At 38.0% G+C, this 26,180-nt stretch overlaps 1 long non-coding RNA gene and 1 pseudogene across 3 annotated transcripts in view; one reads left to right on the top strand and one right to left on the bottom strand.

Moving 5' to 3' along the window:
• LOC114897022 overlaps positions 1–26,180 on the top strand; it is a 409,238-nt gene that overhangs the window by 220,052 nt on the left and 163,006 nt on the right. The gene's annotated exons all lie outside the window — the stretch shown is intronic.
• On the bottom strand, positions 24,225–25,047 carry LOC114897020 (annotated as a pseudogene).

The following is a 26,180-nucleotide window of genomic DNA, read 5'->3' as shown; positions in this document are numbered from 1 at the left end:
ACTAACATAACTAATGGTATATGTAGTAATATTAATTTGCTGACATTTCTAATATTACAGAACCTACCGAATCTGCTGCGTGCATAGCAGACCTGAAAGTGTATTCATTGACTGAGTCAGTATTTCCACTTTACTATTTAACCTAAAACATTCATTTTCTTCAGCATGAAAACAATATATTGAACTCTAACATATCACCCATAATACCTAGCAAGTCAAATAATACAAATTCCTCTTTCATGTACTCAGGAAGGAGTATTTCTAACAAATGCATAGTATAAAATATAAGTTCCTGCCCTGAATTTCTATTGCTGTATACACTTCTTCTTACTATACTGAGCCAATGTTTTCCTCTTTTAATTTCTCTATTAACTTTAATTAGGCTCATGAGTTTGCTGGCCAGGTGGGTTTTCCCTAAACACTCACAACTCTGTTTTCCAGGCTAGCAGTAGAATTAAGTTAAGCTGCAGATTTGAGGCCGATTCTAACATTATAAGCTGTGGAAGTTTCCAATGCCACAACTCATTTCATCCACTGAGGATTTCAGCAGGCAGCACTTTTAATAAGCCAGGCTCGACATTTTTCAAGGAATACTTTGGGATCCATTTTTGAAAGCAATATTGGTTATAATTCCACAGCTGGAAGATTTCTGAGGAAATAATGTTTGTCCTCTTGAAAACATGCTTGGCCCATACGGCATAAAGAACATAACAATTCTGAGCCACCGATTCTGAATTTTACTGTAACATATTTCTAATATGTAATTTTCTGACAGCATCATCATGGGCACATGATAGAAGAATAGTAGGATTAATTCCAATTCAGTCTTTTATTTTCTTTCATTTTATTTTGTCTTCTAGGAAAGATAAACTTGCCTATGTTATTTATGTATTTTAGTGAATTAAAATAGATTTCAGTTGTAATTTTCTCATGAAAAATCTTAAAAACGGAAGAGAACAGAGCTGAAAATCTTCCTGCGATCCTATAGGGCATTAGATCGACTCAGGTACTGGCTGCTGGTTTAATAAAAGGATAGGATTTCCATTTACTCCAGGCAGGCTTAATGTATTGATCTTAGAGTGAGACAGTCAGAATGAGTCAGGAGCCAAAGAATACACTTTATAGACACAAATAATCGTAAATTCAGAGTGTCACCTTTAGGCAGAGGCATTTTTATTATTGTTAGTGGAGCTGCTGAGTAGGTTTGATGTTTTATTCTCTTGAGGACTCAATGTTCTCGAGTCCTGGAGCCCTGTCTTTATCAGGCTCACAAGGAGGGAGCCCAGCCAAACTTGCTTCCTATACTTCTCTATGATTGATAGCAGATGGCATGCTTTAAAATAAACCTATCCATTAGCAGTCCTCAGTGTTTTTACTTAAGGCATTTACAACTGTCTCAAGCAGAAAACACATTCACTCCATGAGTTAGTTTCAGTCCACAACAGCTGTACAGGTGCAAATCTCTCATTAACTCTTAAATAGTGGTGAAATAAACAATGGCTTCTTCTCTGACTTTATTTAAGGGAGGATACTTCAAAGCTGCTGTGGAATTACTCTCCTCCACAACAGAGCTTCAAAGGATAGTTTTATTAAAACTGAACAATATTATGCAATGATATGCTAGTCCAAGGAACGTACATATCATGTGGTGAATGTTGTAGTTTAAAAGTTTGTTTCTATGCACACAGATTTAGTGGTAAATTACCAGGCTCTCAGGAGTGTTTGTGAACAGGGAGAAAAGAATGAAGATCTCATCAAGGGTCCCTGGCAGTGCTCAGGCTCTGCTTACACACACCTCTACTCAGGCACAAAGTGTCCCATCCTCCTCCTCTCCCCCTCCCATTGCAGAGGGAAGGTAGGGCTGAGCTTTCACCAGTAAGCTAAGTTAATGGTTTGTTTTTAGGCAGCCATTTGAATTTCCTTGCCTATTGGTAGTTAGACAATAGCAACATCATTTTCAAAGTTACCCATATTGAACACTTGTGAGATGGTTGGCCTCAGGATTTCGATCTGTGCTCAAGAGGAGAAAAAAAGCTTTGTAGTTTAAAAAGTCTTGTTAACACTGGCAAACACCTAATGGTACTTATTTTGTTCCAGGTATGGGTTTCAAATCTTATAAAAATGAATTTCTTAAACCTTATCAACAACTTGAGAAAACTACTATCACTATCCCTAATTTTACAGATAAGGAAGCCACTCTGCTCTGTGGTCTTTGTTCCAATTAAAAATGAGACCTTAACCATAGTATTTCCTGAAGGAAGGAATTGAGAGAATGTGTTCTAAAGCACACTGCCTGCGTTCAAATTTTTGCTTCAGCCTTTACTATCTGTATGACTGTGGGCATGTCATTTGATGGTCCTCTGTCTCCCTTTTCTCACTTCTTATAACTCTACTTTGGGCTAATAATACCTACCTAATATGGTTGTTATGATGATTGAATAAATAAATGTATGTATAATGCTTAGAACAGCTCCTGGCACTTAGGAAATGTCATGTAAGTTTTAGCTATTGCGCTGTCAGCACCATCATTACTAAAGTTATTAAATTGACATTGAGCCCTTAATATAAGTGAGTCTTCTCTGATTATCTTCTACATCTGGGACTCTGTGTTTTGAAAAATTTAAATATCCAAACAAAACAATTCATTTGTTTTTATTTAACACTTTATTACTCAAACACATACATAGTTGCCAGTCAGAGACTCTTATCAGCATGAAGTAATAAGAGTTTTCATACGAAGTTGATAAGATTTTGCCCCAAAGTAATTTGACACTCTAGCTTTAGCAGCCTTGTTATTGGTGGGTGTGTTATTCCCTTAGGCCTTATGGAATAATGAAACTGGTTAATGGAGCCCCTCATTACCTTCCATGGGTCCCCATGGGCCTATGCTGCCATGATAGGTAAACCTGAGCCAAAATATCTCTTCAATGGGCAGCTGGAGAGGCGAAGCAGTAGAAGTCATAAGATATGCCCTATGACTACCCCATCCCTTGCTATTTTTTAAAAAGTGTTGTCTGCGTTAAAGGATTTTCAGAGAAGGCTCACATAATAGAGACTTGCCGTCGATTTTCCAATGCACACATAGTACAGAGAGTTCTGACAAATATGGTGGAAGAATCCAGGTGCCCACGAGGCATACATTACAACCCATCCTCTTGGTTTCTGCATGTTTCTTCACCAGGAGCCTTTTGTAGACGTTGTTTTCTCGACTTTGTTGAGTGCACTCAAGTAAGTTTTAAAATAAGTATATCTGTATATGAGGTGAAAAAAAACCTAGATTATGAGGGGAAATTTAAGTGAAGAGCAACACCTGTTAGTACTGCATTATTTTATGTTTGTATGGATATTAGATATTCAGTTATGACAATGGCAACAACTGTTTGCTTACCTGAAATATTTCATTTGAATTTCTAAAAAGTAATTCTATATAGGGTGTGCTTATAGAAGGTAAATGCTGGGCCAATGGATATTCCATACTGCTTGCTGTAAGCTTCGAGGGACTATGGCTAATAGTTTGAGGTTACTCAAGGGCACCATGGTGTGCATTTTCGAGGAATTTGGAATATTAATGGTTCCTCTACACTTCATTGCTAGTTTTAGTATCACACTGAATGGGATTAAGTCAGTGAGATTTATAAACTCTCTAAACAGAGAGAAAGAAGGCTAAAGAATTTGAAGCCTAGGAAAAACAGTACACTTATCGGATTTAATGTCTTAGAGAAATTAAGTTTTAGTAAGAAATTATTTTTCTTCCAGAAAGATAGATATTAGGGGCTTGAAAAGATTTAAGAATATATTTAAGTATTATGATTTTTTTTTGTAGAACGAACTAAGACTATATTATTACAGTGTAACTGGGTATTAGTCATATCTATTGTTGAGTTCCAAACAATCAGAATTTAGAATGCAATTGGTAGAAAGAAAGGGCAGGGAACTTGACATCAGGATACCTGCATTCTGCAAAGAAGACCAACCCAATATCAGTCTACCCTTAGGCCAATCACTCTAGCTCTTTATTCGTAAAGGTAACCCCGTATCCCACCAATGCCTCAGATTCCTCGGCTGTAAGTGAAGAGGGTTATACTGGATCAGAAAATCAAATAAATGGCAAGTGGGCTTGGATTTTCCTCTCCCACAGCCATGACAGGCAGCAATAATTGATTACAGACTCTTCCCACTGAGCCAGGTGAGGCCTCCGAATTCTCAAAGCCATGATCCAAGCAGCCTTCCTAAGGTCTTCATCACTCAAAGTGAACTTGAAATGAGACTTGTTGGCTATGTTAGTCCCTAAAATTCAAAAATTCTAGGTTAATAGTGTTTTTCACCATGAGGTGGTGTCTATGTTTAAATGGGCAGATGTGTTAAATGGAGAAATAGGTATCTTGGTGAGTATGGCATAAATACTGTTTTTTCTTTGTTTTTGCGGTACGTGGGCCTCTCACTGTTGTGGCCCCTCCCGTTGCGGAGCACAGGCTCCAGACGCGCAGGCTCAGCGGCCATGGCGCACGGGCCCAGCCACTCCGCGGCATGTGGGATCTTCCCGGACCGGGGCACGAACCCGTGTCTCCTACATCGGCAGGCGGACTCTCAACCACTGCGCCACCAGGGAAGCCCAATGCTACTGTTTTTATATTGCCTTCAACTGCTGCATTTCTATGCAGAATGCTTTCTTTTAAGGAAATTTTGACATCCTCCCACACTGATTCATTCATTTATCATTAAGGTTTTAAAACTGCTGAACCTGTTGTATTCCTTTTGTTTTTCACTTGGCCCCATATTCAATATAACCTTAAAATACTTTCTGTTAGTTTATACCCATTGTATGTCCTCCTAATCTGATCCAAAAATTGTGTTCCTAATACTCCCTTCAATAGCTATTTATCCTTTGAGCCCCTTTTTTTGTTATTTTGAAAACTTGTTCTAGTTTTGCTGAAAACTTGACATTTGAAATCTCGCAGTGGTGTATATCTGTCTCTATCCCCCTCTGGGGTTTGTTTCGCTGGAAAGTTTTGGAAGTTGAGGTTTATTCCAACTATGGCCCACAATTGGGTTCCTCTGCATTATTATTCCTGTGTCAGATAGACAGCAATTATCCAGAGCTTTCCAATGTGAATAGCAGCTTTTGTAAATTCAGGAAATTATCTTTAGTTTATGAAACATTGATAAATATGGAACCTATTATATTATCTTAAATAACAGCAATTTCTTAATAATATGTTGAGTTTAGTACCACTCCTTATAATAATTCTTCTTTTTAATATAGTTTCAGATGGAGAAAAAAACTATCCCAGTTCAGAACTTTATGCCTATTATACATTTTAACAGCATTTTACATTTTGCAGAGTGCTTTGTAGATCCTACTACTAGTGATTCATTAAGAAAATGTGGTCATTTGGATATGAAGCTGCATTAGCACTTAGGAGACAGATATTGGGGCTTCTCTGACTCTACTATGATTTGGGTAACAATGACCAGTGGCCCCGTTTCTCTACAATCAAGCTTTCATCTCTGTAAAATGGGTACAGTAATGCTAATTTTGTTTGTGTGTATGGTAAAAAGAAATATTATCCTAGGCTATTTGCCTTAAGCTCTTCAAGAGAAGAAAGCCTTAAGTAGAATGCGGAGTCCTACTTACTGTGTCATCTAGGACAGTTTCCCACCCTCATGTTCCCTTTCTAACAGAGAAATAATGAAATTGTCTATGAGCCAGAGGAGTGGCTGGATAGTAGCCAAGGATTTGGGTTGAATCCCCAGTGGTGTTTGACATTTGTGTTAATCAGCTGGCTTTCTTGTCACCTGGAGTAATAAGTTGGATTTGTATGTTAAGCACAATGAAACAGGCAAACATTTAAAAAATGTTGAACGTTTAGCAAATTAACAGTTATAAGACTTCATATCCAAAGGCAATAAAGCATTGTTATACGATTAAAAATAAACAGAATTTACATTGATGATAAATATATAATTTAACTTTAGGAAAATGTGAGCAAATATATTAGCAATAATTAACACGTATACTTTAAATATTTTAATTGTTTTCCAAACTATTTTTTTATTGCACATTTACAACAGGGCAATCAGGGCTTTAATCAGCTAGGTTCTTAATGGCTGGCTATCAGATTTGATAAAAATCAGGTCAAAGGCTTGCTGGTACAATTTCTTCTTTGAGACATCTTCTTGTGACTACTCCCAGGAAGATTAACAAACAACAGCAACAAAACCACTTTATAATAAACAAAATAGTAAGATAACTTTATATGGAACCTTTATTTTCAAAGGATCCCAGAATGCTTATAAACTGTTATTCAAACCATATCCAGGAATCACTAAAGCTTGGCCACATTTTGGAGCCAGAAGGAGAGCTCAAATGTTAGTTGAAGAGGATGTTCCTGCTCTAGAAGGGGTGTGGCTTGCATGACCTAATAGGCGTTTTCTGGCTCTAATTTCTGCAGTGCTGCGTGGGTGGAATTCTTGTGTTTTGGAGATGCATAAGGCGAGTCTGTATTGCTGCGGAAGGTGGGAAGTGAAAGAGAATATGGTAGTGGAAAGAGGCGGCATGGGAAATGGACTGTTTATGTTCCTGTCACCAAGTGGCAGTGACTATAGCACAGTCACCAGTTGTTAGGGCTCCCTGACCCTGGGTTAGAATAACTCTGTTCCAGGTGCCGTTTGAACCAAGTTACTTTGGTTGCCAAATGAAAAACTATTCTATGGGAATTTTTGCAGAAAAAAAAAGTAATAACAAGAGTCAGATGGCTCACATATAGAATCATAGAATATTAGAATAGGACGGACCCTAGAGATGATCTAGTCAAAAACCTTTATTTTATCTTTGAGAAAACTAGGACCCAAAGAGGGGAAGTGGTGAGAGCACAGCCTTAGATCAATATCAGCATCTTCCACTTGGAAGAAATCTTAGTGATTAGCTACATCTCCCACACTATTATGGAATGACTTCTAAAATCTTTCTAAAAGTTCTTTCAGCAATTTTGTTGACTGACAGATATTTATGACCTCAAAGAGCAACAGCTCCCATTGTTGGAATTTTCCGCTTAGGAACATTCTTCAGAATGTCCATTCTTTCATATCTTTAATACACATTTATTGAGTGCCAATCATGTACCAGGCATTAAACTAGGCTTTGAAACACAAAGGAAAATAATACTAAAGCAATAGCTCCTGATATTTATTGGGAGCACACTGCATGTTAGTTACCTTGGGCTTTACAAGTTTTCGCTCCTTTACTCCTTGCAACAAGCCTGTGAAGTGGAAACTCTATTTTCCCCAGTTACAGGTAAGGGAGAGAGTACAAGTAGCTTGCCAAGGAGAAGCAGCTAATAGGCAGCAGAGCAGGAATTTAAGCCGGGGTGATGGTTTTAGAGCCTATGCCCTTAACTCGAACACCATGCCACTTTAGGGAGCTGGCTAAACCATAAATGAACAATGCAATAATTGATTCTTATTAGAGTTAAATAAGGAGGGTCCTGTAAGAGGCTTAATGGGGGATCCGCAATAGCCAGAGTGGTCAGAGAGGACATCTTTGAAGGGAAGGAGTATTCCTAGGAAACAGTCATGAGAAGAGCCCTTGTCAAGGGAGGAAAAACTCAACGGCTTCCCCAGCAAGGATGGGAAGAACCTGATGGGTTTTGGAGCCCAAGCTTTCTTCCTCTAAAGTTCTCTAATTTAGTTGTACTCTTTAAGCTACACAGAGTAAAGTGAACCCCTCTATCATATACATTTGTTTTGGGATAAGTTAGGTTCTTCTTCTTGAAGAGTATTATATAAACCACTGATCAAATGAAAGGTAACTGGTAGTACCCACAATCACAAACCCTGTAAAAGGTCCATACTGCAGACTCTTGATTAATAAACTACCCTGCCTCCTAGTAGAGCAGTGAGAAATCATTCTTATCTACCACACATATCAAAGATGGGCCAGCTTATTAAACATATTCAAATGAAAATATATCCTGCATTATACCTCAAAAATACTATATAACTTAGAACATGCTATAAGAAAAAAATACACATTCTATCAGGATTGATTATGATCCTAGCACAAAATCGTATGCTTTCAAATAGTAATATTGATTTGATCTCCTACAGATAGCCTTCAAGGCCAATGGATTAAGATGGTAGTCACTTAAGAACACACAATGTGTTCATTCTTCATGCTAGGTTTCCCTCACACCATATTTCTTTTTTTTTTTTTTGTGGTACGCGGGCCTCTCACTGTTGTGGCCTCTCCTGTTGCGTAGCACAGGCTCCGGACACGCAGGCTCAGCGGCCATGGCTCACGGGCCTAGCCGCTCCGTGGCATGTGGGATCTTCCCAGACCGGGGCACGAACCCATTTCCCCTGCATCGGCAGGCGGACTCTCAACCACTGCGCCACCAGGGAAGCCCCCTCACACTGTATTTCTTTTCCTGAGGGATGGGACTGGTAGTCTCTCAGCTAAGGGTACCTAGGCTGGCACATCAAAAGTAGACCAAAACACTCTGTTACCTTAGGATAAGAACGAAGGAGAAAAAAAAAGCAAAGCTACTTAAGGAAGAGCTAAAGAATTTCCCAATGGAGGAGTATTTTTGAAATTAAATATTTCTCTATGCAAGTTGACATTTAAAATGCGTGACTTAAGAGAGATCCGAAGAAAATTGTGAGAGACATAACCTTAAATATTTTGGATCACATTTTCGTGAATATGCAGCATTTGGGCACAACTCTGAGGAAACAGAAACACTCTGGGGTAATGATGAGTAGTTGTATGCACTTTATGTGAGCATGTATGCACACTAACACAGTTATATTTGTGGTATTATGTACTCGATATATAGACTATGTCTATGTACAGTTTTTTCCATGTCACATTTCCATCCCTGGGACTAAACATTGGCTGTATAGAATTTGTTTTTATGAATGCTTCCATGCTGAACTTATGGATCATAGTTATTGGAAAGCACAAATGTTGTTTTAATTCTTATGGGCAGTCAAATGTCCTTTGAAAAGTCACCCTGGGCCCATCCATAGAAATGGCATGTTGTAGACTGGACAGAACAAAGCCCCAAAAGAAATAAAGTGAAACCATGTTATCATTGGCTTCCCTTTAAACATATTAAAAACTCTCAGAAGAGATAATCTACAGTAGGGAATAGCGCTGTGCTGGCCCAGGGTGTACAGGATGACCTAATGGGTCTTTTCCATCTCTAATTCCTGTGATACTGCAGATCTAAGAGATGGAGCCAGTAATTGCTTACAACATAACAGATTCCTCTCTCTCTCCCTCCCTCCCTTTTTTCCCCCTTCCCTGGAGTTCAGCAGAGAATCTCTTAAAATAAACAAAAATTGTGAGAAACTAAGAGAAGTCAGGGACTGGCCCACTTTTTAGAGGCCGAATGTGGAAAGTATGAAGCGCTGATTTGACTATGAAGGCTGGAAAGCAGAGGGCCCTGAGCCGTTTATACTACAGGCAGTAGTTAAAAAAGGGAAAAAAAAAAAAAAAAAAAACTTGAAAAACATGGGTGTAACCCTGGGCTTTGATAAAACTGGCCTTTCAGCCCCCTCTTGAGATTTGCACATCCCCAAGGGAAGCTGTGGTTTGGAATCAGATCGTGCATTTAATTTCACTCAGAGAACTTATTGGACTTGGCACCAAAAGAAAGCATTTGCAGTATATTTTTTGTCATGATTAGTGGCCCCCTCACCACAACATTTGATTACTTTGGAAAGGGAAAAGTTAAATCCTTGTAAAGTTGTGATTTACAATTTTCGAGCATCCAGGTAGGGAGCATGACTTCTGCCAGCTTGATCATGGGATCCACATTTTATTCTAGCTCATTGATGTGAGAAAACAAAACAGTTCTGTGGGGGAAATAGACTTGGAAGTATATCCCTTGATTATCCTGGGAGATTTTCTCTCCACACTACATCTTCTCTCAGTCACATTGACTTTGGTATCGGCCGGAACTTGTAGCAAGAAACTGGCATGCGCTGGTTTACTTTTCATTTCTAATCTGTAGTACCTGGTATTTTTTTTATCGTTTGGTTTGTTTGCCCTTACAATTATGTAAATCTTGAGGCAAAGGAGTTAAAAGGAGTTTCTTATATTACACCTGAAAACAACTTTCACTGTTCATTTTTTCTCAAGCTTTACAGTTAAGATTGGAGATCTTGTGGGTGTCTTTACTAAAATATGTCCAAATAGCCAAAGGCAAAGGGAATGACCAGCTGGGTAGCTGATGAATATTTTCCTGGTAGATGTACAACTTTCCCAACAACTGTGATGCTTTATCCTTTGACATTAAGAACGCTGTTTGTAGAGGTGACATTCCTTTGAACACTCAGCGTTTTGAAATCGTGTCCTGCCGCAAGGACTCAAGTAGGGTAAGTCTGAGCATCGATGCTGAATAACAGCCAGGCTAATTAGATTCTGTTCTGGTGTCCAACACTGACATACAGTCAGTCAGGTCTTGAAATAAATCTTGAAGTGGAATTAATAATAATAAATTCCACTTCTACTTTTGAATATTTTGGTCTATTTCTAGTTGGATTTGTGCTTGCTGGAAAACCGTCTCTAATGTTTAGGCAGGGAGTTCTCACCATGCTTACTAAGTGAAAGCAATTTGCTGAATAATGTCAATGTAGCAATGTTAGTGGTATTGTTGGCAGAGGGAAAACACTTTTTCTCTCATTCTGGACTTGGGCAGGAGAGAAAGATAAATACAAGAATTCCATTGGTGTTTGGGAAGTACTATACTTGTCCCAAGTTGAGTATGGTGGTTAAGGGAACAGATGAGTAAGGGCAAAGAGCCTGGGTTGTAATCCCAGCTGGCTGTGTGACCTGGGGCAAATTGTTTATCTTCTCTAAGCCTCAGTTTGTTCATCTGTACAATGGAGTAAGTAGAACTACTTAATTTGGTTGTTGAGGGGATGGAAGGAGTTAATATAAATATATCATTAATAGAGTAATGATTGGCACATGATGAGAATTCAACAAGTGTTAGCTATTATGGCTCTTTGATATTGACCTCATTAGTAGGATATTTCCTGGTTGTGTATTGTGATAAATTTAGATTCAGCTTCCCCATGGAAGTAGAATATGAGATCTGCTTTCTCTTTCGACTCTCACTGATTTAACCACAGTGAGTCAGTAACAGTTTTCTTATTTGTCCCCACCTTTGCAAAGCTATTGTGAAATTTGAATCAAGACAATTTATTCTGTATTAATGAGGCATCTTTCAGTTGCCAGTGACAGAAAACCAACTTGAACTTTCTTCTATAATTTCTCATATTTCTAGGAATTCTGACTTCCTTTTTTCCTCTTCTCTCCTGCCCTCTCCCCTCCTCTCTCTCTCTCTCTCTCTCTCTCTCTCTCTCACACACACACACACACACACACACACTCACACACACACTTTTTTTTTACTCTCTCCCACCACTCTCCAAGATTTACTTTCCTCTCTGATGGATTCATTCTAGGCAAGCTGTCTCCACATGATGGAAGATGCCCTGTAGCATAGGTGATCTTACAGCTAGCAATCTTAGAGGAAACATATCAAAATGATGCGGCACAGAGACAATTCCCATAGTGAAAGCTAGATTTTCCCCCAAATATCGGTAATAGATGTAAACTCACAAGTAACTACTTGTGGCCAATTTTTCTCTACATATGCTCTTTATATATGAACAATTTTGTAATGCCCTTGACTAAAATAATACAACCTTCCTGTATATTATAAACACATTTACCCCTTCCAAAAGAGATAAAACTCAAGTCTCACTCTCTTACTGCATCCCAGGTCCAAGTTCAGAATCTTTGAGGGATGTGTATTTTCTCGGAGTCTGATGCAGATGTAGCAATTTCATGGTTCATTCACTGAGTGCTAAATGGTATTTTCAATTACCTTCTCCACAAACAAAGGAAGAGGAAAAAGGGGATAAATCCATTAAGACTACCATTTAGAAAAGAGGAGGGGAAACAACTTACTGTACAGTGGTCAAGATTTGTTGGCATATACCATATTCTGTTAGACTAGATCAGCAGGGTCTCTTCCTTCTGGTGGTGGGGAGGATTCCATGGTCCCCAATCTGGCTGCTCTGAGATCTGCTCTGAGAGATGTCCCTTGTGCATTGTTTATCATAACCTCATCTGAGAGGGCGAAGGTTCTCCTGCTGTGACAAAGTGATTGTAAGCAGCTCATGGCATCCTCACATGGTATCAGTGCCCTGGGGATTGACTTGGGGGTGGACCATTCCCCCAGAACTTTATTTGCCTAACTTTGAGTTTCTTTGATAAACACCATTAAAACCTCAGGAGGCTGTCTGTTTTACTTTTTTTTCTCTAAGAGTTTCACATATTATTGATTGTAAGATGCACATTTTTTTTTTCACCTTTTAACATTGTGGAAATTGGGAAGTGTGTTGCAGTCAGTAGTAGCTTAGATTAGATAAAATAAAGGAGTTTCTAAAACCAGTGAATGACCGGAGTCAAGGGCTGGATTGTAGAACCTGTTCTGGGGGTTTCTTCTTTGAGTAAGAGTGTTGGCGTGTGTTGCCCACAGCTCCCCTGCTGTCTATGCTGCTAAGAAATACACTAAAGAAGCCAAACATTTCTACACAATTCACTGGTTAGAGTGATGGAATATGGAGGGGCATAATGGACAAGGTCAAACACATTATCATACCCATTTATTATCTTTATGATTTTTAAAATTTGACTGTTTACTGTTACAATACCTCTGATGTTCATCAATGCTGTTTACCTTAGTATTGTCATCTCGGATATCTACTCCATTCTCTTCCAAAACATCTCTTGATACCACTTGCAGAGACAATCGAAGTTGGATTTGACTCACATGGTTGTGATCAAATCTGGCATTTAAGCTTTTTACTATGTGCTAGTGAATTATGTCTCTATTCATAATTTCTGCTGAAGTATTAAGTTGTCATTTGCATTTTTTTTAAAAATTAACATCAGTACAATCCTCATAGTCTTTTGCAGATTAAGTGTGTTCTCAGACAACTATTAGATTTAGTATATTTCCAAGGAACAGAGCTCAGTCTCATTTGTGACCTAGGTAATTTATCAGTTTTCTCTCCATCCAGCCCTCTCAGTTCTTTGTCAATTTATTGTGCCCACGTCCTTTTCAATCTGCACTTGAGTAACTCAGACCTCCCTGTTCCTTAAAACACACCTCTATCAAAACCTCCATCAAGAAATAGGGCTGGTATTAATTAGTTTTACTTCGGTATGACTTAAAGTCAATCCTAGTTGTGCTTTCCTTTTACACTGAAATAGGAACAGTGAGGATATTTCTCACTGAGCAGGCTGGAGAGTAGGCTTCCCCCTTTCCTCCTCAAGTACGGCTAGTGAAAATATTGCCCACACTGATTAAAAATAAAATGGAGTTTAGAGGACGGGTTAGATGAAGGTCTAGAACTATGTTTGCCAAACTTAATCATAAAATTATCTGGAGCATTAAAAAAAAAAAAAGTTTCCTGGGCCCTGTTCCAGACTCATTGGGTCAGACTCTCTGGAATAAGGTCTTGAGAATCATTTTTAATGAATTCCCCAGGCAGTCCCTGTGTTCAGACAAGTTTGCCTAAAATAAGCCAATAATGGGAGGGGGTATAAACAGAAGAGAGCACAGTGGATGCCACAAGACACTACATGACATGCAAAAGGTTGAAACTTTGATGAATCTTCTTCAAGTACACTCATAGTTGGTATAACCACTGAAACTGTTTTGTTCCTCTTAGAGTTCATTTTTCCTATGTTGTAATCTTTAATATATCCAAAAGGTAGGAGATTGTATGCAGTTTGAAACCAGAGAGAACAAATGAGACTAAATTTCACAATATATGAATGTGAAGATTCTATGGAAGCAGGACACGTAACCAATCTGTGCACATAAACAATCCGTTGGTCTCATCTCATTTATCTCCCACTGAGTAACTTTACTCCAAATTTAGCATTTTTTTGCTTTCATATACTTTAATCTTTTAAATTTTTATGTACATATTTATTTATTTATAATTTTCTCCAAATTTATTGAGGACTGACTGACATAAAATTGTCTATATTAAAGGTGTACAAAGTGATGATTTGCTATACACTGTAGAATGATTACCAAGATCAAGATAATTAATACATCCATTCCTTTACATAGTTACTTTTTTTGTGTATGTGTAATGAGAATGCTTAAATCTACTCCCAGCAACTTTTAAGTATACAATACTGTATTACTAACTATAGTCACCATGCTGTTTCTTAGATCCTCAGAACTTATTCTTCTTCTAACTGAAAGTTTGTACACTTTTACCTACATCTCCCTCTTTTCCCTGCCCCCCAACTCCTGGCAACCATTCTGAGAGCATTATTCTAAGTGCAATAAGACAGACAGAGAAAGGCAAATACTATATATTATCAGTTACATGTAGAATCTTAAAAAAAAAAAAGCCAACTTCGTAGAAACAGAATAGAATGATGGGTACTTTAATATGAGACGATTTTGCAAGTATTTTTATTACTTTAGTGAATGGCAAATTTACAGGTAAAAATGATGAATACCATGATATACATGATCTTTTATAACTTTGTACTATTTAATATTTTTATGCAAATATAAGCTTTGTATATTCTGTACAATTAAAAGTATTCTAACATAACTACTGAATTAAATCACCATCTACATAGGTGACATTGAAATGGTTAAAATGAATTCCTTTACATAATTTAAATAATGCTATGCTGCAAATATCTTGGCAGAGGGATAAAACTACAATAATAAAAAATTTTGACAAGAGATATATTCTAAAGTATAATGGTCCCTTATTTAACTAGACCTTTCTATAAGAAGTATTCAAACCACTAGTCATTCGTCAAAAATTTCTAATGTTAATTATTTAATTCATATCTTTTAGATGGGCTATAAACTGGCTTAGGTACATAAATTCTATATTCCATTTAGTCTCTGCTTTGTAAGTCTGTGGCCAGTTACTAGTGGCATTTCTGTTGGCCTGAAAAAAGAGACCAAACTCTCCAGGTCTGAGATCATCAGTCCTGTGTCTTTCCAGATCTCCTTGTGTATTTGTGAACCCAGCAAAGAGAGTTAAGCCTATTCTCCTAGTTGGCAGAAACTTGGTAGTTTAAAATTACATACTGACTCTGGTGTAGAGACACAAGAAATTATAGAGCAGACATTGTCCAGGACAACGTATAATTTAAAATGTACTAAAGAATGTATACCGCATGGCAAAGTAAGTGAAGTGCTTCTTCAAATATAAGTGTTTTGCATAGAAAGGCAGTAATTATCCACTCCTAGGGAAATGTTTGCATTCACTCTAAATCAATATTTACTATTCATTTCTTGTGTTCAACAAAACAGGGATTTAACTTTTTTTAATTTTAATGAAGCACTAAGACTATAATAATTCTACAGTGCAATTGTCTTGATATGAAATATTGCTAAATTGTGTTGCTATTTCGAGAAAGAGCAGTGTGAAATGGAAGGGTATCCCTATTTGTGAAATGTTACTTTGGAAACATTCAATTCATACTCAGCCAAGCAGGGCGACTCACCAGTTGTCAAAGATAACTTAAGCTGTCTCCTTGGTAAGGCCCTTAACTAGGATCGTTCAGATGAGTCTTCGCCCTTATATTTTTTCCTCTTTTTCCTAACACAGACTTCATGATAATGATTCTGTTTCAGCTCAACTATTTCCTTTTTGAGGTACGTGTGAGTGTGTGTATGTGCGCGTGTGTATGTAAAAAACTCTTCTATACAACCATTTTTTTCTGCAGAAGGAAAAGGTTTCTTTTCCCCTTTCCCCTCCCAATTCCTCCTGATTATTTAGTTCAAAAAAACCTCAAGGAAAATGCTAGAGGGAAAAAATAAGAAAATAGGACACATGAATACTGTATTCTGAGACAAGACTGAAAGTCTCTGGCATATTTTTATTTATAGAGCTGTGATCTGATCATTCTATGACTTTTCTTTGGAAAATGACTACAATTTTTTATTACAGAGTCTAAAAAAGAACTGGACAATATACCGATATGTTACATTACAACATGAATACCCTTTATCTAGGCAACAGAAACAATAATGGCTTTGCCCCTGACTTTCAGGTCAAAGCAGAGTCCTTTAGTGCCCACCATTACCTTTCCAAATGCCACATAAATGCCCAAGTTTCCTTATATTCTGTCTTCCACTTCTGTGTACAGTTTAAAACGCAGTGTATTCTGTTCTTCATTTGCTTTTGTTTTTGTTATTATTTGGGGGCCAAGGGGACATCTTTTTGAAAATCCCACCATTCCCTTGAGGTTTTTTCAGATTTTATCCTGATTAGCTTATTTGCTCTTAAAATTTAATCAATATTGTATTTTCAGATGCACGGCTTCTGTAGTGTCCCTATATTATTTAAAATGAGATTTAGAGCAGGATGGGAATTAAACATAAAATATATACCTTTGCCATCTCATCACATAGTTCATGTGGCTTCTCTGCCTATAAAATATTCGTGTAACAGCAGTGTGGGGTGGGTCTGTGCTAAGTTCCTCTCTGCGCCTTCCTGCCATTCATAATTCATGCAAGCTCTTTGAGTGAGTTACAGTTTGGTATGCACTCTGGGGACAAATAATATCATTTATGTATTGTGATTGCTACTCTACTCTATCTTCCTTTTTATTGACAAGAAACAAGGGTGTTGCTTGTAGTTTTGAAACTAAATGGGGTGCAAAAATCATCCTTCTCTTTCTGAGAAGGCACCTTCTTTCTGTAGGAAATGCTATTGTAAACTGTACTGTTATAAATGGTGTGTTAGTTCTCAAGATATTCCTTTCTCAATGTCTGAAGTATCAAAGTGTTCCTTTAGCATTCAGTGGAGAGAGCCATTGAAAAAGCGGGTGGTTAAGGACACGTTCCTAAAGTCTGGAAAATCAGTGGGACACTAAAAAGGGAACTGAAGTGGACCGGAAGGAACCTCTTGAGGGTGATTTAAAAAAACCAGACACTGATTATGAACAGAGCTTTTACCCAAGGAACTGGAGAGGGCCAGCAAACCCATTCTACTGCACTCCAGTTAAATGTCTAGTAGTTGGGATGTTTTCTGCACAGCCCATAAAGGATAATGAGGAAGGCTTTGATAGCTTTAAAGAAAGTTGCTCTGTGGCCTATCACAAAAACATGATCTGAGTGTAAGTGGCAAATGCTTGCAGACCCCAAAATGAAAAGGGGCATTGTCAGTTAGGTAAGACAGTTATCTTGCTAATTGCACAGGAAAAGGATCCTGATGTGAGTTTGTACCGGAGGGAAAAATAAAAGCAAGTGATGTCAGAATGTAAAATCTAAGATCTCATTTACTTAAACTGAAGTCTTCTGGAGACCTTGAAATGATCTGATTTTACCTCTACATGATAATTATTTAATGTAGGTCAAATTAAGGATTAACCTTCATTCTTAATTTTATTGTATTGTGTTTTTGGGGGATTATGAATTGTTCCTTATATTAGTTGGGGTTTAAAATATTATATTACTTCTCTCCTGTTGCAATAATTTCTGAGATTATTCTTGTATATCACCCCCCGCCGCAACTCTAGCAAAGATAGACTTCATGAATAACTTAAAAAAGAGAAAAGAACATTCATGTGGAAGTATTTATATTAAGTTTGGTAATGAAGAAAACAAGTTTCATTAACTGTTCTTTTCATGGTGGCTTTGCTACTCTTAGGAAAAGTCTATTAAAAATAGAAACCCTGGGCTTCCCTGGTGGCGCAGCAGTTGGGAGTCCGCCTGCCGATGCAGGGGACTCGGGTTCGTGCTCCGGCCTGGGAAGATCCCACATGCCGCGGAGCGGCTGGGTCCGTGAGCCATGGCCGCTGAGCCTGCGCGTCTGGAGCCTGTGCTCTGCAACGGGAGAGGCCACAACAGTGAGAAGCCCGCATACCGCAAAAAAAAAAAAAAAAAAAAAAACCCTAAAATCTTCTCCCAAGGCACCGGGGACACTTGCATTGACCTTGTATTCACTCCTTCAGAATATGGGACGGTTACATTGAGTAAGAGCGTAGTTGAATACTTCTACTCATAGAAGTAAGTTGCTACGTGGTTGATAGGCTAGTCCACCAAGAATGAAGTGATGCTTTCTTCTGGATTTAGGCAAGAATTAATCAATCAGTTGATTAGCTTACAAACATTGATTGCACACCTTCTTGCCATGATACCCAAGTAAGTGTTGAGAGTTAGCGGAAACAGCACACCTACAAACACAATGGGGAAAGATAAGTACGCAAAGATTTTCTTTAATTTACGCATACTTCAAACAAAATTTAATGCACAGTAGAGCTATGTCCAATAAAGTGGACTTCCATAACATCAAATAACAATGCTTTTTGAATTGATGATCCAAGAGAATGGGCAATGTAGTCCTACAAGGAATGTCCTCAACCACTTACTGAAAACTTACTGCTTACATTTACATGGATGTAGTGGTTATGATTCTGTCTTTATCCTAGCACTGCAGTCCTGGAAGACTGACTGAGAGATGGCAAAATGGGGCAGTAAGTCAAAACTGGCCATCACCCACACTTGGATTTGTTTCAGCTCCAGTGCTGTTCATTGTGGTATCATTGATGGCTAGATGCCATCTCTTATGATTATTCCACTGTCTGTGCCAGCAATTCTCAAGCTTTTTGGTCTCAATAACCTTGTTTTACTAAAAAATTATCGAGGGCATTCAGTAATAGGGTGTTGTATCTATCAGTTTTTACCCTAATAGAAATTTAAGCTGACATTTAAAAACATGTGTTTATTAATTTATTTTTAAAAACAACCAAACCATTTCATTAAACTGTTTTTCGGAAAAAGTAACGACTTTTTCCAAAACAAAAATATTTAGTGAGAAGAGTGGCACTGTTTTATATTTTAGCAAATCTCTTTAATGTTTGGGTTCTCATATTTGTTTCTTCATTCAGTTTGTTGTCATATCAAATAGTGTGTGGCCATTGGAAAACTTCACTGTATAGACATGGGAGAATGAGGGTTAAAAAGGCAAAAAATGTTATGCAAATAGTTTTGATTCTGTAGAATCCCTGAAAAGGTCTCAGGAACCCTCAAGTATCCTCATGTATCACAGTGTTGGTCTATAATGTGTTGAGGCTGTATGTCTATCCACCTACCTCATATGAGTTCAGTGCACCTGACACATACTAGGTACTCAATACTATTTCTCTTCCAATTATTCTTCTCCAGCTCAAAATAAATCTTTTAGATTTATGCTTTAGGCCTCAGATAGCTTCAGATCTTAATGATCTTTTATGTATACCTGAGGGAGAACATTCTCTCACCCTAGATCTCTTCTCAGGACCACTTTTCTTTACCTTTGAAGAAGGTTAAGAAAGAAAAGGATAAGGAAGTGGGAATGGAAAAAAAATAGGTTCTTAGGATCCTTATGAGGATGTAATTACATATCTGGGGTCCTGGATTTCTGTAATCCTTAAGTAGCCAATCCTAGTGGATTCTAAAATATTTTCAGAAGCATACTAATTGCAAAGCAAATAAAGTATTGATAGTGTGTTTCGTGGTACAGCTGAGGTATGATTGGGGGACACATCTGGAACCTGTTGTTTCATCATCTGATAACTGATGCAACAGATCACAGCATATAAACATAAGTACCCTACTTTTCAGATAGATGACTCTGTCAATGGTCAGATCAGTCCAGTGTATTTAAGGCTTGGACGAAAGCAAAATATTTTTTTACAGTTTGATATTGAGTTTTTGATAATGCAATGTTAAGATTCATTTGTTTAGCTAATGCTTATGGATCATCTGCCGTGTGCTATGGGTAAATCAATGTAGAAAGAGATATGATTTCTACCTTCAAATGCCTTGCATTCTAGTGAAATCTACCCGTAAACCATGGTAATTAATGATACAGAGTAATGAATGTTAGGATGTGGAGAAAACAAGATGTTTTAAGAACTTGTAAAAATGGGCATAACCCAGTCTTTTAGGAAGAGTGAGCCTTCAGAGGGAGAGAGAAATTACCTAAGCAATGAGTGGAGCTGGCCTGGTTGGAATTCATATGAATCTGGGAAGATATGCCAAGTAGAAGGAGAGTCGAGAGAGAGAGCACAATCCATTTGCTGCTGTGAGAGAATTTCAGTAGCTAGTGTGAGAAGTTTGTAGGCCAATGAGTGAGGGGTTGGAAATGTAACAAGGAAGGGATTTGAAAAGAGCTTACATTTTATTTTGAGATTATTATGGAGTCTTCAAAGGGTTTTAACTAAAATATCATCACAAATAGGCTTGAATTTTGTCAAGTTCACTCTGGCTGCAGTTTGGACATAAAAACCAAGACTAGTGTTGTGTTGATCCTAGAAAAAGGGAATGGAGGCCTATATAGATAAGGCAGCAGCAAAAGTGATGACAGACAGTGGACACATTCTAGAGATATTGAGACCGCTGAATGAACAAGCTTTAATAATTGGTGCGGAGGTGGGGACGGAGTGAAGAGGAAAAATGAGTGTAATGCTCAGGTTCCTGGCATAAGCAGTTGAGTACTTTCATTGAAATAGGGATCCCGGTAGGAGAAATGTTTGAGTACAGATGTCAGGGAAAAATGATGAATTCACTATTTTTGAGATATCCAAGTGGAGTTGTTGAATATTACATAGCATCTATGGAATCCACTAGACTATGACATCCATTAGGTTAAAGTTTATGGAATTATGCATTTCACAAGATTATGGAATCCACTAGACTAACCATCATTAAATGGAAAACTACATTGCTTTGTTTCTCCATTGTCTATCATATATATGCCTCACCGTAGAAGTTATTTATAGAATAAATGAAAAAACAAATGGCATGAATAAAGAAATATGAGGGTCAGAGGAGAGATTTGGAATGACTAGCTAGATTTAGAAGTCATTAGCATGTGGGTAATAGTTGAAGTCAGGGAAGTAGTTAAAATAACCTATGTAGGTAACAGAGGGTGAAATGAGAAGGGACATTAAAAAGTGTCCGGAAGAACTGCAACATATAAAGAATAGACAGTGGAAAATGAATCTGCAAAAGCTATAAAGAAGAGCCAAACATTGGAAATTATATCTATTAACATTCTGTTTATAAGCAGCAGAGGCTGACTTTCTATTTTAAGCAAAATTTAAATTTACTTGAAGACTATCTGGAGATAACAGAAATGAAGAGAAAATGGAGAACTAGTTTTGGAAAACAAAATGAGATCTGGGGAGCTGCATAGAATGAACTATAACAAGTGTGATGCAGTATGAATTGTGGGGTCTTCTGTCACTGCCAGTACATGAATATGATGTCTAATCATCCCTACACCCTGACTTGATCAGGCATTAAAGTCCCAGGAGAAAGTGTGTAGTTGGCTGAGTCCTGCCTACAGCACTATTTCCCGAGCTGGGGAAAAGAGAAGGAGGTTCTAGCCCTTCAGCTTCCTTGATGGGAAGCAACCATTATCTCCCACCAAAACTCCACACCAATGGGGCAGTCCCTGAAAGAGAAAGAGAGGTGCCCATCGCAAGGGGAGGGGAATGGATGCTGGGTAGAACAAGAAGTGACAAACGTCATTATGAGACAAAAGATAGAAAACTGTATCGTTCTTCTAAATCGAGATAAATTTAGGTGAAAGAGAAAAGCAAAGCCTTCTTCACTGGCAGCAGCAACAGGAGGTCATTGGTAACTTTGGCAAAAGTAGTATGAGCTGTGTAGTGCTGCTGGAAACCAGACTGGAATAGGTTGGGGAGTGAGAGTAGGGTGACAGAGTGAAAATAGCTTGTGTAGAGGACCATTTCAAGAAGTTTAGTTTAAATTAATGCAAGAGAAAATTTGCTTTTATGATTTGGAAACATTCAGTATGGCAGAGAAAACAACTTTGCCCTTAAGTAGGGATATTCTAATTCTGACGGTCAGGGAAAGAGTTTTTAAGACCGCATGACCCTAGATGGGTAAATTTCCATATCTGGGCAATTACCATACATTGGAATTCTTGTTCTTTTTGCAAGGCATCAGTAAGTTGCACAACTCTGTGAATTGCTTTGCTTTTGCCTCTTAAATTCTTGGCCACATGATTTATCACTTAAATGCTTCCATGTATGTTGCTGTTATATTGATACTTAATATTACTGTCTTTGTATTTCTCTCTAACTAGAATTTCAAACACATTGTGGGCAGGGAGCTGTTTCATTTCTCACAGTACCTGTCACAACAGTGGCATGAAATAGTGCTCATGCTCAGGGAATATTGATTGATTAGCTTATTGATTTTTAAGAACATTGACTGGAGTGACGTTTACCCACAAATCTTCACACAGAAAAGATTTTTAAATTGTTTTCCTCCTTGAAGTGTCATTTATATCCACTCTGGCTTCCTTTTACCATCAAAGTTGTTATGAAAATGAATGAAAAAGAACAAGCATTTTTGCATTTTAAGATAGAATAAACTTTTAGATTGGAAACTTCCAAAACAAACTGAAACCAATGAAAAGTATATTTTACTGCTTTATATCTAAAAATGGCACTGCTCAATTTAAGCTATTTTTGAAACCTGTGTATTCATGCAGCTTGCATACCAAAATGAAAATTGGTGAGCTATAAACCCTTGAAAAACAGGGTTTATAATGGAAACAGTAATTGACCCTTAAGTACAACATCAAAAATACAATACTATATAATACAAAGCCCAGGGCTTGGGATCCCATCTCTGCTCTAACCTCAGACTGGCACACTAACCCAACACCACAAAGCCAACTAATAGTTATATTCTGAGATGTTTTCTTCTTACATGGCAGAAAAGTAGATACGTGATCCAATAGCCACATGCAGCTAAGCTTTGCAGGACCAGTACTCCGAATGTCTTTAATGAACTCAGTACTCCAGAGCTATAACACTGTTAGCTAATTAGACTTGCTTGGAAAGACCATTCAATTAAAAAAAGAAAAGAAAAAAAAATGCTACTACTAGCTCTGAAGCTGTACTTTGTTGTACCATAAACTTTGGGTGTGTAACTTTATACCACAGGCTTCAGTGAGGGTAGAGTAACCAATTGTCAGGAAAGATCATGGAATTACCAAAAATATTTTCAAAAAATTTAGAGTTGTCTTCAACTTTGCTCTAGTTCGTAGATGGTGTAGTTTCCCATTTCCAAGCCACAGCTATCCATTTTTAATCGTGAGAAAATGCAATCTAAACTAAAGAGGAAAATAAAAGTGTTAAACTTGACTAATGAGGTATGAAGGATAAATCCAGATTCCAGGTTATACCTGGATCTAGGCAAAAAGGGGAGTATGTATACTAAGGATCTTAACCTATTCTGTTTTTTTGTTTTTTTTTTTCTTTATGGGAGTGGGGCAAGGGGTTAAGGGAGTTTGTTGCTAAAGAAGGAAAGTTCATAGATTCCTTTCATTTTAAAATTGAAATGTGAGAGCATTGCCAGCTTATTCCTTTAAGAAGCTTCCAAAGAATTTGTCAGCTAAGAATAGTCAAGATTTTGCCTTTTTAAATGTCATCTATTCACACATATTTTCGATGAGTTATGTTTATCAAGGGACAGTTAGCAGGAGTCTCTGGTGTTTTCTTGTTGGGCCTTCTGTTTCTGTAGCTACCTTAAAAACTAGTGAACTTGATAAAATGAAAATGAGTGAAACATTATTGGCTCTGTTCATACTATCTCTTCATCTATACCCTGTGACCAAAACACTAAGTGAGTTTGGGAGAGAGGTTGCTGGGAGAAGATTAGAATTGGGACAGGTTGGGTATTTTTCTCTGTGGGAGTTTTTAGAAGATTTTAGAAGTGACAGTGCCTGTTTTGGGATTCAGCAATTTTGCTAAATGCAATTAAAATGTAGGGTTTTTTTTTTATAGTGATTTGAAAAATTGATGTGCAACTTAAAATCTCAGTGCTTAGAAGTTTATTTACCTATTATTATAATTGTTTCATTTAATCTGATGTCACAACAGAGCACTTCCATGATTTTTTTCATGTCTTTCTTCAAACACTAAGATCTATCTCAAATAACATCATGGTGTATACTACCAATTCTATTTATTCAATGTCATATCAAAGCATGCAGACCTCACCGACACACACTTTTTTTTTTTCCAGAAGAATGTAGTTTGATATTTATTTTAGTATAAAAGGTTTGTGCACAGTGTGACAAATACAGCTTTTACAAATCTGTTTTGAAAACGTGATGGTTGTTTATTTGGGTTTCATACCCTCAGATACTTCATCCATCAGTTTTTTTACTTCTTTGTGTCTTATAACTGCTTGGCTCTTGAAGTTTAGTTCCAGTCAGTCCACTTCCACCTGGTTTGTGAAGACAACATAGCTTACCTTCCTCGTGCATTACTACTGTTAAGGTTGCAGTTGCCAGATGTTCCTCCTTTTCAGTAGGGTCAACTATAAGCAGAGTGTCATCAAACACAGCAAAGGAAATTGCAACCGATGAGTTCTAATACTCAAATAACTTCTCTTCTTTAAATGAACTTCTGCTACAGCAGTTTCTTCACTTATAGTAACTTCAGGCCACTGTACATTTTTTAAAGCTGCTAACAAAGCAAAGGTACAAGCATCCAAAATGTTTCCATCATGGTTGAGGCAAATGAGAGCACAGTATAGAACCCAAGCAAGCTTTCCTGGAGAGATACATAAGTCCTCTTTCTGAATTATCTGTGAATTTTCAATGATACCTGTAATGAACTGGCTGGCCACTTGGGCCTCTTCTCCAGGAGGTCCAGACCGAAATCTCCAGGAACACAGAGGTGATAGATCCAAATTAGGAACAACGTATCCTTTATCAGGGGCATCTGTTGGTGGTGCTCCAAATTCCACTTTAATTCCACAAATTACTGTAGTATTTCCCAGCTTCACTACAGAAGAACCATCTGCAGTACCAATTGAACCTACGCTGACAGTTGTGGTTCTCAATTCACCAAGTTCTCTTCCATCAGGACGGCAGTTCAACTTTCAAAAATCTCCTGTAATACTCCAGAGGTTCCACAGTTTTGAACCCAGATGCCATCTTCCACCCGCGGGTCCAACACACATATTTGAACAAAAATACACACTTTCTTTATTTTCTTTTTCTGTTCCTTCTCTCATTCCTTACAATTCTTTCACACATTGAGTTTGCTTCACCGTATTTTAAACTCTCCATTAATTCTGCAATTTTATTCATGGCTTATTACACTGTACATAAAAAATTATGAGGAGGGTTAAAGTATTAAAAAATTAACTGATACTTTCCCCTTTCTTTGAACACTTTGGTCCTTTCCAGAAAATTCAGGGAAGAGATAACACATCAAAATGCAAAGTGAAAACAAGTAAAGTCTTAGCTTTCAGGTTTCAAGACCCTGCTCTTTGGGGAAAGTCAAAAGAACTGAAGGCATGGGCAAAATATTTGGAAAACTACCCAGTAAGTAAAGAATCAAGATGTCCTCTTGCTCATTAGATAAAACTTCCTTGGGCTGGGGGCATGAAGAAAGTTGGAAAATAAACATTGAGAGTTTAGAATGGGTGGGTCCCCAAGAAAAGAAAAAGGCCCATGTCCCAGTGTCATTGGCTGACTCTAGGTGGGTGGGGAGGAGGATGCACGAGGGGAGGGAATGTGGGGCAACAATAATCTTTAGCAGAATTGCATCTAAGTCCCAAGGGGCTTACACAGAACCAAGGCTTCAGACAAGGGCCCTGAGAATCAGGGTCACGGCCAGGAGGAGAACCTCTGAGTTGTCTGGTGACCTGGCCTTCAATGCCCAGTTCACAGAGACATCTTGAGTCCTACCTGCCGAACTCATTCAGGTCTGGTGGCTTTCTCTGTCTTCCTTCTTTCCCAAGAACCTCTTGGATCCCTGAGCAAAAGATTTCTAGGCCAGTGGTCCACTGGGACACAGGAATCTCTGAGAGGCCCTTTGCCATCTTTTTGGCACAAGGGAATTATTCTGTCGTGAGATGCAAAAAGCTCTCTGAACCAACTCAGGTCCACCTGCCTCAACTCACCTTGCAGCCTGCCCTCTGCCAGCATCTCAGACTCCACATGGAGGGGGCAATGGTCTCTCCACACTGGATTCCCAACCCAGTCTAGGATTTCTGTTCTTTCCTCATTTGCAGCCTGACCAGATGGAGGAGGAAGCAGGGAGCTGGAAGTCTTTCTTAGCT

This window comes from Monodon monoceros, unplaced genomic scaffold, assembly GCF_005190385.1.
Source record: "Monodon monoceros isolate NGI ecotype Baffin Bay Population unplaced genomic scaffold, NGI_Narwhal_1 Super_Scaffold_16, whole genome shotgun sequence".
Taxonomy (NCBI): domain Eukaryota; kingdom Metazoa; phylum Chordata; class Mammalia; order Artiodactyla; family Monodontidae; genus Monodon; species Monodon monoceros.
This window is presented reverse-complemented; position numbering and strand designations above follow the sequence as displayed.